The sequence below is a fragment of the Phalacrocorax aristotelis genome, chromosome 2, assembly GCF_949628215.1.
Source record: "Phalacrocorax aristotelis chromosome 2, bGulAri2.1, whole genome shotgun sequence".
Taxonomy (NCBI): domain Eukaryota; kingdom Metazoa; phylum Chordata; class Aves; order Suliformes; family Phalacrocoracidae; genus Phalacrocorax; species Phalacrocorax aristotelis.
In genome coordinates, this window is record NC_134277.1 from 70,710,329 (window position 1) to 70,724,046 (window position 13,718).

General features: G+C 44.3%; 1 long non-coding RNA gene across 1 annotated transcript; it reads left to right on the forward strand.

The window, feature by feature from the left end:
• The first annotated feature begins 598 nt into the window (after positions 1–598).
• Positions 599–10,482, forward strand: LOC142053007 (uncharacterized). The gene is made up of 3 exons (XR_012659056.1): positions 599–2,234; positions 3,175–3,291; positions 8,552–10,482. It is a non-coding gene; the product is annotated as an uncharacterized LOC142053007 (long non-coding RNA).
• The last annotated feature ends 3,236 nt before the right edge of the window (positions 10,483–13,718 follow it).

The window sequence follows — 13,718 nt, forward strand, 5'->3', positions numbered from 1 at the left end:
GAGTCACTGTAACGTGCTACAAACTTAAAAGATGATGTGGGTGGCTTTGTTCAGGTCATGCACTACTGAAAAATAAATACCAGTAAGGTTGTTTTCGCCAGGTCTGATCAGATTTTAGATTTCCAGCCGAATCACTACGTATACATTGCTACCAAGGCTGACTCCAAACGTTAACACAATGTAGCTAAAGTGAAATCTGGCTGTGGGACAGAATGGGATGAATTTGGAAACAGATTGTAACTCACCTCTCCCCATTCCTGCCCCCTCCCTTTTCATTAACTGTTGCCCTTATTTATGCAGACAGGCATCTTTCCCAAAGAAGCAGCAAAGTGATAGCTTGCAGAAAAATCAGTCTTGTGCTCTTTGAATATTTATGCTTTTCTTATGTAGTCTCTTATATCTGTAGTTTGGTGACTTTGGCCAGATGCATAAGTAGGATTACATCTGTGTGTAGGATTGTGCACAGCTGGAACCCTGCCAAGTAAATAGGCAGGCAAAGGAGCCCCTCTCACTGAAACGCAGGAGGGGGCTGGGGGAGCTTGTGCTCAAACCCCTTGATGTGATGTGGGGCACCAGATGACAGGGAGGAGGAGGAGCAGAGGAAGAGCTCACTCCCCAAATATAAGTCTTATGGGCCATGTGTTGGCTCCTGAATGGTTTGGCTCAAAACCCTCAAATATGTGCAATATCAGCCCTAAAACCTTCCCAGGGCAGTGATACGTGGGGGCTGGATGGCTGGGTACTCCTGGCTGGCTGCACCACACTGCTTCCTGGGGTCTACCGCTGTCCCTGGTGTCACTCGGGTCACTTCAGCTACCTCTGCTCAGGACAATCCATTTTTTAGTTCGTACTCAGAACAAATCCAGTGTTTCAGGCCTCACAGGGATGAGGTACAGCTGACAGCAAGCTGCTGTCACCAGAGCAATTAACTAAAATTAATTAAATTAATACAGAGCAATTAGTGTTGCCACCTTGCTGAAGCCTGCTGTTGTGTGACCTGTCCATGGCTGGGATGTCCCCCACTTCCCTTGGGAAAATAATGCCTGGGAGCACATTTCCCCTGCCAGAGTGACCTGAACTGATGTGCTTGGTAGAGCAGATGTAGGGAAGGATGTCCTATGGTCCCTGGGGTTATTGGTGGGTGAAAAATTGGACAGGAGCTGGCAATGTGCACTTGCAGCCCAGAAAGCCAACTGTATCCTGGGCTGCATCAAAAGCAGCGTGGCCAGCAGGTCAAGGGAGGTGATTCTGCCCCTCTGCTCCGCTCTGGTGAGACCCCACCTGCAGTGCTGCGTCCAGCTCTGGAGCCCTCGGCACAGGAAGAACATGGAACTGTTGGAGCGGGTCCAGAGGAGGGACACAAAAATGATCCGAAGGCTGGAGCACCTCTCCTATGAGGACAGGCTGAGAGAGTTGGGGTTGAGAGAGTTGAGAGAGTTGAGAAGAGAAGGCTGTGGGAGACCTTATTGCAGCCTTCTGGTACTTAAAGGGAGCTTATAAGAAAGACAGAGAAAGTCTTTACCAGGGCCTATAGTGACAGGACAAGGGGTCATGGTTTTAAACTGAAAGAAGTTTAGATTGGACATAAGGAAAAACCTTTTTATGATGAGGGCAGTGAGACACTGGAACAGGTGTCCAGAGAAGTTGTTGATGTCCCATCACTGGAAGTGTTCAAAGTCAGATTGGACGGGGCTTTGAGCAACCCAATCTAGTGAAAGATGTCCCTGCCCAAGGCAGGAGGATTGGTCTAGATGACCTTTAAAGGTCCCTTCCAACCCAAACCATTCCATGAATCTAAGATGGGAGATAAAAAACACTACTATGCAAAATGCAGCCCCCCAGCAGCCTGGTGAGGCGGGGGCTGGTTTTGCAGAGGTAGGAAGGGGCTGATGGCTTGCTCAGGGCTTGGGCTGGCTGTGTCACACCCTCCAGGCTGGCAGGTATGGCTGCTGAGTGAGATTTGCCCCATGATGAAACAGCAAGTGGACCTCAGCGACCATAAGCATGTGGTGCCTGTTTGTGTTGCAGCTGGACTTCCTGCCCTGCCTGCAGGCCAGTTGCTGCCATCTGCACTTGTTAGTCTGAAGTGTTTCTACAGCATTCCCCGCAGGAAGAAAACATGCAAAAGCTTTCCTAGAAAAGGAAGGGAGGGAGATCAAAGAGCAAGGGATGAAACTCACTCTGGCTGGCCAGTTCAGCCCTGCAGTGGAGACCTGCCCTGAAAAAGGAATGAGGTAATATAACCAGCTAAACCCAACCAACTAAGGTTGTGAAGTTCTATGTTCAGGCTGCAACTTTGATTTTCAAATGTTTGTTGGGGCGCTTGGGGAGAAGGGGAGTGAAGAGAGATGTTGGAGCTGCAGCTGCCCGGCTCTCAGAAGACAACACTGATTTAAGCATTTTCCGTCTTCAGTGCAGATTGTTTGTATTTTCCCTAACATGACCGTATTATATATACAAGGATATACACTGTATTTTAAGGACACATATCTCTGAGGAGGATTAAAAAGGCATTTACTTAACAAATCGTGCCTGTTTCTCAAGTAAATCTCTGATCTAAGGCAAGGAACCATACATATTTAGACTTGGAAGTTGTTTCTGTGTATGATTAACACAGATTTCTAATGTATATGGTATTGCTTCTCCTGCTAGCCACAACTTGCTTCATAACTTACAAGGGAAATTTCAGTGCTGTCTATTGAACTGTGACGGAGACAAAGGGAATTTTAGAGGACAAATGAAGGATGCTCTTGAAAACCAGGGATGTTAATTGGTACTCTGCTTTGTATTGATCTCACTCGTCTGCTTCTGAATTTGACTGAGGTTCTGCAACCCCAACGCAGGCAGATTGCCATTAAAGAGTTTTTGTTTGCATTAACCCAGCAGTATTAAACCCTCTGTGGTTCTGGTATCCACCTTCCTTTTCTTTTCCTTTTCCCACCAGAGATGCCCATCTAGCAGATTTTCTGTAACCCCATACCCTGCCCTAAAATCACAGGAATTTGCACATCCAACTGGTCTATTAAAAATTGTCCAGCAGTCCCTGAAAAAAACACCCATATGGCTTGCAAAGCATTGCTTAGTCTTTTTGCACTCTTATGTTTCATTCTGTGGAATTGCTGATAGTGTGGTAGCTTCAAGTTTCTCCACATTAATTGCAATGATATTTTTCAGTCTTTTCCTGCCAAGGAAGCTGCTGGCTTTCGATCAGAAATCACATGTGTGCTAGAGAGAAGAAGTGGATTGCTGTCAGGTGGCTCCCGTCTGTTTTGCCATGGAGGGAAGGGTGAGGTACGTGACACAGGGCTTCTGTGACTGGGGAAAATATCTAAGATACACAAGGTATATGAAAGTAAGTGGTAAATAGGGGCTGAAAACCCCGATAACCAAACCCAGGGGCCCCTGTTTATACAATATTGGACTTGAATCAAGCAGACATTGTTTCTATTCCTGGACTCAGTGCTGAGCTGAGACTAACTGTAGATTGCCCACCCACCTGCGCCTCAGTGTCCCCATGTGTGAATGGGAGATAAAGATGCCAGACTCCTTTATAAAATGCTTTGGGACCTGCTGATGAAAAGCAGTCAGCATTATGTGAACATGAAATGCCTTGTTTGCCATGATGTGGCATCTTATACATTAAAAATTGTATCTGCGGAGTGAAAAGGCACTAATATATATGTGATAAATAGGTGAAGAACCAGTCAGAGATAAGCAAAGAAGAACATAGCTCCCACTAGCTTGGCTGAAAAGAAGCATCACATGCAGCCTGTTGGAGCACAGCCTGCACACCAGATGAATTACGGATACAGGGACGTGCGGAGGGGCCATTCAACAGGGACAGCCAAGCCTTTCTGCAGATGGAGGAAGACCCATGCTGAGGGTTGTCACGTCTTTCCCTAGGAGATTTTGGGTACAAAGATGCCCACATGTGCAACGTAATGCCTCCTCAGTAGCCCCCAGGTTTCTGGAAAGCCAGGAGTGTATTGTGCAAGTGTTGTGCAGATGGTGTTCATCTGCTGAGTGCACACAGTGCCACCAGCAAGCATTGGACCTATGGCACAGACATGCAGCGATTCTGTGCCCACACATGGGAAGGGCTGCGCTTATCAAGCACCCAGTACATGTCTGGACAGCTCGTGCACTCCAGGGAGGCCCAAAATTCCCAGATATAGCTGCCATGCAGAAACACCAACTGGTCTGCCAGATGACCTGGCAAGACGGTCCTGGATAAAAGCAAAAACCTCCCTCAAATGCTGATTTGGCATGGCATCCATACAAAGGTGGCAGGAGACATCCAGAGACCATATCTGTGCCCCAGCCAGGACTGCTTTTCTCCTCCTGCACTTATTTGGTTGTTGGTACCCTCTGGGTACCTCCACCCATGTGGAAAACACACTGTTTCGGGCTTCACAGCCAGGTGAAAGACTGATGGGGTTTTGCTTCATGGCTAAACATCTGCCAGGGGGTTTGAGAGATTTCTGGGTTCGTGAGCTTTTCCTCACTTGGGAGGGCTGAAAGGTTGCCATGTTGGGGCTCACAGTTTCCCACAGGGGTACAATGCAGCCGTCGCACAGCCCTCGTGCTGCCACCAGCACACCACTGCCTGACCCGTTCTTGAAGGGGCCTGAACCCTGGTCCTCTCTTTGCCCCTCAGTAACCTCGGCTGTTGCAAAGAGCTGGGTTTTTATTTCAGTGGGAAGGGAGGAGAGCGGTCACCAGGCGTGAGGTTGTCTCCAGCTCCTTTGCTCTTCCCCACACGCAGGTGTTGAGGGGAGCTCATTGCAGATCAAAGGAAGAGGAATACTTCAGGGAGGGGAGGTTACCAAAATGCCCTGCAGTCCAGCTCACTGGCAACAAATCACTTCTTTCCTGGGGGATTTGCAGGGAGCCCAGCTTTCTTTGAAAGGGAGGTTTGACAGGACTTGTGTGATGGATAGTGTGAAAAGTTTCCAGTGAGCAATTAAAAAGAGGCAGGGGTGGGGGGCGCAGAAGGACACTCTTAGCATTTTTCCATGACTATTTGGGTAACTGGAAGAGCTACTTGTGAAAGTCTGAAGCAACAGTGAATTCTTGGAGGGAGAGAAGATGCCCCAAACACTACATTTCTGACAAAACCTGAGTTTTGCTCCCTGCAAACATAAAGTGAGCAAATGCCAGACCAGTCATGCAAGTAGGAGTTCAGTGCTTGTTTTATGCCATCTCTTTTGGTGACCTATTGTAAACAGAATTTTTTTTCAAGTTCCTTACTTCCCCTGTCTTACTTGACATTTCTTTTGAACTTCATCTTCCTTTTCTAAGGCAGCAAATTCTGCTTCTCTCTTCTTTCTGTCTCTCTCCTTCCCTTGCATTTTCTGTGAAGAGCACAGACATTTCCTCCACATATTGATCCTGAGCCGGTAATTTCTGTTTTGTCTCAGGTAATTCAGCAGGCTTGGATAATTAAAAGGTAATGACTGTATCTCTTCTCCTATTCAGAGATTTTTCTATACCAGTATATTGGGCACAGCAAAGCTCTCCCAACCGTGAAGATGAACCGAGTGTCAAAAAATTTATCCATTTGAATGAGGCTTTTAGAACTCAGTTGAAGGACTGCTAAACAGTTACAGGCACAGAAACTGGCAAGATCACATTTTGCCATGCAAGCTGCAGTTTGATCAATGTGGCAGTTATTTGACAGGAAATTAGGAGAGAGTTTTGAGAGTCATGAGAGGAAATTAGGCCATCTTATGCTTTTAAAACTCTTTAAAACTCAGTGGTAATCCTCCTCCCCTGGAGGTTTACGAGCATGCAGGCAACTTCTGTATTTAATCAAGAAATCGAGCACAGCACAAAGGCTGAAAATGTTTTCCAGGGGCAGTGGGACAGACCAGAAATCTTAGTTTCTGGAAATCTTGACCTCAGCATCTTGGTTTGCATACCCCAAATACTCAGTCATGTATCTTGCTTTATCCAGTGCTGAGGTCTAATTTAGAAGCACTCTACAGCATCAAGTGCTGAACCTGGCCTGACTGGCACCTCTGGAAGTTTCCTGGACCTCATAGGAATCTCTCAGTAGGTTGGACTGTCTATCCAGAACGAATCTTGGTTCTCTCCAGCAGAAGAAACTAGCCAATGTGTCTGAACTACGTGGAAAAGAAGGTCCCATGGAATGAATCATCTATATCCCCTGGTGGAAGCAGGGTGGTTCCAATCAATGCATTACAAAAAACCAAGGGAAACCTCTTTCCTGTGAACGATCAACATAAGCCGGCTGTGCAACAAGTCTAATTCAAGAGGAGTAAACTTGGAGTCAGTCAGCAGTGTTGAGGATGCCTTGGAAGCTTCTTGGTGTTAATGAAGGTTTCGCTGGGGTTTTAAGACTTTAAAATTGTGCTTTTCTGCCAGACGTGGGAATGCAAAATTATTGCAGATGCAATAACTATAGCCCAGTGGAGAGGTTTTGGGCTGGAACACAGAAGATCTGGTTTCTGTTTTGGGATGTGCTGATTGTGACATGGGAAAATACTCTGTGCTAGATTTAGGACAGTTTAATATTTTTGGCAGTCACAAAACCCAGTTTTATCCTTCTGTGCTCTCAACCTTTCCACACACTTAGCTTTCCAATGGTTGAGTCCCCAGGGCCAAAGCTTTTTAACCTCCAGTCTGGAAACTACTAACTGTAAAATAACAGAAGGTGATCTGTGGAAGCACCATGATTTAAAAACAAAATGAAATTATTACCAATGACAGCATGAACAGACAGAATGGGGACAATACAAGTACAGAACATCCCTAACTGTATTTGGTTGCAAATAAAAGCTACTGTGGTAACTCCACAAAATAGCCTTTTGATTTGTTTCCCAAAAGATGTAAGTTGCTCTGGGTTTGAGAAGCATCACTTTCAATGAATGGCTTTTTGCTGCTGTCTGTGCAGCCAAAGATACACACCTCGACAAGGTGTCTCATGTTTAAATGCCATCATGGTGCCCAAACTGGTGCTTCCCAACCTGTTCAGCATCTGGAGTCAAAGTTTATCTCACGTACCCCCCCAGCAAATCTGGAGGTGACTGGTATTTTCCCTCTTATGCATGAACTCTGCAGTTACGGCCGTAGTTCAAGCTGTAGAAGAATCAAATTCAACCCTCCCATCTGCCCTGAGGGAATGTGAAATCTTATACCCCACCTTTTGGGAGGTTGTTCTTCCATTCAGGTTCCTGGCAGCTCTCAGCCTCTCCCTCCCAGTGGAGCACTCCTGCTCCCTATGGAGTATTTCCATGTTGCCTAAGCCAACTACGACCTTGCAGCTCACACGAGAGAGCGCTTGATTGTGAGGAGGATGGGAGACCCGAGGTCCAGTCTTTGCTCAAATTAAAAGCTCAGTGTTTTAGTCAGATGTTTGCTAACAAGGCTTTAAAAAAGGGCAGAGCACTGAAATGGGGAGCCAAGGCCGTAAGTTAACTCCTGGAATAACTGCTTATTGAAGTGATGACCAAGCATTTTCACTTGGAGCCTTTATTGCAAGTGGGGAAAATGTATTTCCTTTATTTCAGTTTCTTCATTTTAGCTTGGTCAACTTGTTCATTAGAAATAAGAAATTAATTACGAGTTAAAAAAACTGGAAATTTCTTTTTCCTAGCCACCAGCCTATGAATAAGCTGAGACACCAGGGCTGAGATCTACTTGTTCTAGGCTGTTTAAGCACTGGTTAAGAGTTATTTAATGAACATGATTTTTCTTTGCTTAATAATTCAGTTAACTTTAAACACAAAATGTGTTTTGACACCTTCTTCTCTCACATCTAAATAATTTAATGTGACTTTATTTGATAATGAAAACCAGTACTGCCTTTTTGTATGTTATTTATTGTAGCCTAATTTCTACCCAAAGGCACTTCAGCATATCTCCAAAGAAAAAAATTGAATAACCTAGTAAGTACAAAATCTAATTTGCCATTTTCCTGATATAATAAAAGGTAAAAATTAAGCATTTGAATAAAAACTTCAGTTTAAGTATTTGAATGTATACATATCATAATCTAAGTTAGCAAAACAAGGAAGTATGAAATACAGCAAAAGGCTTCAGGTGCTATGGAAGAAATCTCAGTGGTTACCAACTACTACGCATCAACTTTCTTTGGAAAAATGATTAAATACAAATGTATTTAAATAAAAATGTAAAATTAAACCCCCAATAACTTTAACCAAGGTCACTTGCTTTCTCCTTCAAGTGACAATTAAAATAAATTGTTTAAATCCCACGCATATGAACCGCTCCACCCAGCTCATTTTTCACAACAGGAGGTAGCAAGTTTTCTGTGCCTCTGTGGTCACGAGAGAGAGGAGGAGGGAGGCACACTGCTAACCCTGTCGCTGCCGGCTGCCGTTTCAGTTCACCTCTGCTCACTCCCAACCCTCCCTCACAAAGGGCTTCCAGCAAATGTACTTTTTGCCTCATGTTTCTCTGTACTGCCTTTCTGGGGAGGAAGGCGCTTGTGTTTTCTGCCTGGCCTTTCCCCTCTCCAAACACCCATCTCTCTACCCTTGTCTTGTCCCATTTATGTCCCCCACAGATCTCTCGTGGTGGAGGATACCTCTGAAACCATCAGGTGTGACCAGAAACTCTTGGAAGAGCCCAGGATTTCCATGGTGCAACAAGTCACAACACATGAGGCTTTTAGGGCATGCAGGGAAATGGGAACTACTGCATCTGAAGGGAGAGAACCAGAGAGCTGCAGTTTGGCATCCTGGAAAGTCAGGAGATGAAAAGCGAAGCAGCCTTGATGCATCAGTTCAGCCCAGGGAAAGAGATGCTATTTACTATGGTGCTTGTTACTCATCTGCTCCCACCCTCCTTTCTGTCTGACTCTCAGAGTTGTTCCAGCATTACATGTCCCACCCACATTTTGTACTAAACCAGTCCAGTCCAACCTCCCTGGATGCCTGTGGGAGAGTTTCAAAATCCCACCACACCACTCACTGCAATTATACCTTATTCCAGGAATAGGAAGGACTTGATCTCCATGGCATTTCCAAGGGCAGCCCAGTCCTTCTGCTGGGATGCTGCTGTGTGTGCAGGTTATCGAATTCCCTGATCCCAGCTGTTGCCTCTAAATTATTCTGAGACTCTTTAGCATTGCTTTTGGGTTGTTTTTTGGTTGTTTCGTTGTTTTTTGTTTTTTTTTTTTTTTCCAAAATAAACATGCTGAATGCAGCATGCTTGTAACCCTCAATATTCAGATCAAATATCACTGCCTGGGGGATAAAGAGAAATAGGAGATGACATTGGGGGCTGATAAAATTTGTTAGCAACTGCTTAGCTTTACTGCAAGTCTGATGTGGGGGAACGGACTCAAGGCAGGTTTGTCTGCCTTGAATGAAAGGCATAACGGCAGGTTTGCAAAGCCTTGTGACTGTGCTTATTTGCAGAGTTTAACACATAGAAGAGCAGGATTTGCATCCACATGAGACTGCTTTGAATCTAGGCTTAGGGCGTTTGGTGTGGGAAGAGTTAATATTTCCTCCTCCTTAATTGTCATGAAAATGAGTCACAGTTTAATTCTGGGCCATTTTCTATGCCAGATGAATGGCACAGAGATTATTTGCTCAGAGATCTGAAAGGACAAAAACAAGGTGAAGATGAGAACATCACATTCCAACACTCAAATCACAGAGTTTCTTCTTCCCTTGACTGGGACCTGAAATTCCTGCAGTTTTTCAAGTGTGAAATGAATGAAAGAAAATGCAAGCATCTCTCATTTCAAGATGTGCATGATTTCATGGCAAGCGCTTCATGCTTATTTTTGACTTGCCTTTGAGCCTTGCCCAGTCACAATGTTTACTACATTTAAAACTATTTCTCTGCAGAATCAAATCCGGTTAAGGCTAAAGTCTGAGGGTAGATGCTCTAACCCTGGATTTATAAAATGGTTTGTAAATGTGATTAAAACCAGCCTAGCTTTTCATGCTAAATAATAGAAATTATGCGTCTGACAGAGATATTTAGCTGAACGTTGCCAGTGATTGCATTGCTGTGTTCAGCACCCTCCTTTGTCTTGTCTCTTGTTAGAACAATAGGAGCACAGTCATACATTTTACAGTGTCCCACATAGAGTATATGTGGGACACAGTCCAATGTGTACTGCATTAGATTCGTGATTCCATAATGCCCTTAATAAAGCTGCCCTACTTTCTTTGTTGCCATGCTTTTCTAATATTAGAAGTGCTGAGTGCTATGGCATAGCCTCATTAATATTAAAAAAAATATTCTCCTATTACTAAGCAATCCTCATTCATCCACTTTTGGTCATTTGTCCTACCTTGAAAGGTGATGTGTCCTTAAACATCGGAAAGGCACGCATGCATCTGGAACGCTATCCTGTGCATTATGAGTGAGATGTGTGGCCACTGGAAGCTCCCTGCTTCAGCCCTCACTCTTAAGAGAAATCATGAAGTCCTTTCACAGGGGTTTATTTAATAAAATGCAGTTGCTGCACCAGTTCCTAAAATACTAGCTATCTGTGTTATTCCTAACGATTAATGCCTTCAGCCTGATGATGATTTTATATATATATATATGTATATCTTTGTTGTCTGAGCTGTTAAAATACTTCTGAAGAAACATTCTCCTCTTAAATGAAGTTCTTTTGAAAGAGCGTATTTTCATTTCAAGAGGAAGATTAAGCCTTGCTTAAATATTAACAGGAATCTCTGGTGTGGAAATTATCTGTTTATCTTGAGTTGGGAGTCAGTCTCTAGCTGTTATGATTTCAAAGAACATCTCAAACATGTAACCTCATTAAAACCGGTGCCCAGTTGCCTGCCTTGGTTTGCAGATTTCATGACAGCGCCGCACTCTCCTATTCATTTTGATGGTGACGATTCAGGCCTGGATACCAGATATCATTGACTTTTACCATGTTCCTTCAGGCACACCAAGGGAGGACCTGTTCTGAATGCCAGCAGGCACGGGCAAGTCAGAGGAGGAAGGGGAAGCAATTAAGCCTGATTTCAAGAAGGAAGTCTCCAGCTTTGAAAAAGCCAAGAAAAACCTTTGGCTCTTAGGAGGGAGAGAATTAAAAAAACATCTGATTGTTTCTTTGTTATAAGGAAACCAGTGCTGCAAGTTTCCGATCCCCTGAAGCACTTGACAGCATATCCTCCTTGCCCCGTTGGATGGGGACCTGGGGGATCCCAGGGATGGACTGGCCTTCCTGCTCTGACTAGGAGACGTTACTGCTTTCCTGACAACAACAATGCCCACCTTCTTCACTACTGACATTATACAGGTTCAGTACTCACCTGGATTGAGAAAGAACCTCCAGAAAGAACCAAAAAATAATGGTTTTACTATTACGGATAAAGGAGAATTTGCAAAAAGCCAGTAGCCTAGAAACTGGACTGGACTGAATTTACCCATCATGCAAATAAAGAACACATGGCTGACCATTATTGATTTAATGAAGCAAGGTCACAGAGCAGGTATTGCAGGCCAGACTTCAACATGATCGCATCAGTACAGTTGGCAAATCTAAAGCCTGAGATTTAACAGCGTTACAGTCCTAAAGAGCATGATTTTAAAGGAGCAATGGCTGTGCAGAAGCACACTAATGCCTCAAAAGTGACCGGCAATAACCCTGTTTGTGCTACTGGCATAGACCTAACTAATGCTCTTTTTCTCATTTGTTTTTTTTTTCCCCCTCAATGCATAGAAAAGGAAGACTTGCTGACTTGCATTTATTTGTTCAGATTTAAAATAATCACTGTACCAATCCAGAGCTCCAAATGCATGTGCCATAATTTCAAAATCAAAGTGGAAGCAAATGAGGAAGGCTGCCTATGATCATAGGATCATACTTCAGGCTGACAGGGACCTCAGTAAGTAATGCAGTAAATACCACTCAGTAGTGCCTCTCAGGGAAAAAAGAAGGGTGGCATTTTAATGCGCCCAGGAAGCTAACAAATCTGGTTTCGGACAGATCATAGGAAAAGTGCAAGTCTCTACATTAGAAGGGAATGCCCTCCAGAGGCAGTTAGCTGGGTTCATCTATTCCCAGGAAACAGATACTCCTGGGACTCGGTATCTTCTTACTGCACACAGGACATGGCCTTGTCGCAACTGGTAGGCAGAAATTCCTGCTTACCCTGCCTGAATCACTGAGCCTTTGTCAAACAGCAGCAGGTTTTCCGTTGTGAAATGTAATTGATTCGCAGTATCCTGGAAGGCTGTCCAAATCTGCAGTATTTCACATACCTGACATTTAAAAATTATTCATGCAATAGATATATTTTCCTTTAAAACCTATTCCATACCTACCTCTGTTAGGGCTTCTTGCAAGTTATGTTGAAGCCCCAGCTGCTTTCAGAGAGAGGACACTTGAGGAGGGGGGTGACTGGCTCCAGCACGGAGCAGTCTTGTGCTACATTCCCATGTAAAAGGGGGTTTCTACAAACTGAACACTTTCAAAACCCACGCTGTATGAGCAGACTTAGAAGTCTGGAAATCACATGTGCTCGCGTTCATGCACTCCTGCATGACTAATAAAGTGATTATTCTCTGTTATTTTCATCTTAAAGTAACATCTCAGCTGCCCTACAAGCCATGTGCAATGTTCTATTGCTAAAATAATAATCACTTTGGCAGTGTATTACAGCTATTTGCACAGCACTTAACAAGGGCGATATGACACAAACTACTGCTTAGGCTCAAAACCGTTTTTCAGAATTAAGAATTTCTCTATGACTCATTCACTCTTTTTTTTTTTCCCCTCAGCCTAGCACCAATATGAGAATCCCCTTCTCCATGGGTCTACTTACATATTTCAGCAACCATGGATTTGCTAAGGTGGCTTAGTAAGCTCTAGCTACTTCTGCCCAGTCCATTGCATTTGTCAAGGGTCTCTGGAGGCCTGGCAGGAGCCCAGGCAGAGCAGAAAATGGCCAAGGCACAGGTACAGAAAGCTAAATTTATTGTGGTCAGGAATCCTGCCTCCTGTGCAGATCCAATACCTGCTGTTGTGTTCTAGGTATGTCTCAGGTGTGTCTGATTTGCTGAAGGCATGTCAGGGATTTCATCTGCAGGTGCGTAGCGTGCAACACATCTGTTGATTCAGTGCTGGCATGTGTGCTGCCTGGTGCATACACCCATGTTTTGGTCAGGAGAGAATGACTGATGAAGCTTTAAGCACATATTACACCTTCATAGGGCATGATTGTACCCATGCAGATATGCACTCATTCCTTCCTTTCATTAAGGGATTCCATGTCCATGTTTGCTAACAGGTTATCTACCTGCTTTCTCACCTTATTGAACTGCGACTGACAGGAGCTTAGGAAAGCCAGCTAGCCCAAAATTGTGTCTACCAGATGAGTGCCCCATTTCAGGTGCCTACTTGCTCTCAAGCACCCCAGAAATGCAGACCCAACAGAGGACATGGTGCTTTTTTTATCTGAGCCCCATTTCTCCACTTGTGATGTGGGAATACATACACTTGTCTTCCTTTGTAGGATGTCCATATTGTGAGAGAGTGGAAACTGTACTTATTTAGGTCCTTCTCCATGCCTTAGTAAAGAGAGCACCAACGCCTTCAGAAGTATCTTGTTAGTGATGTACTTTCTTAAAGCCTCACTGGCTTCCTTTCAGTCCATCCACTCTTGGCATACACATCTTCTAAAGAAAGGGTCTGGAAACTGGGAAAGAATAAACTCGGAAAATGTGCTGAACAGGCTCAGAGAGTCCAG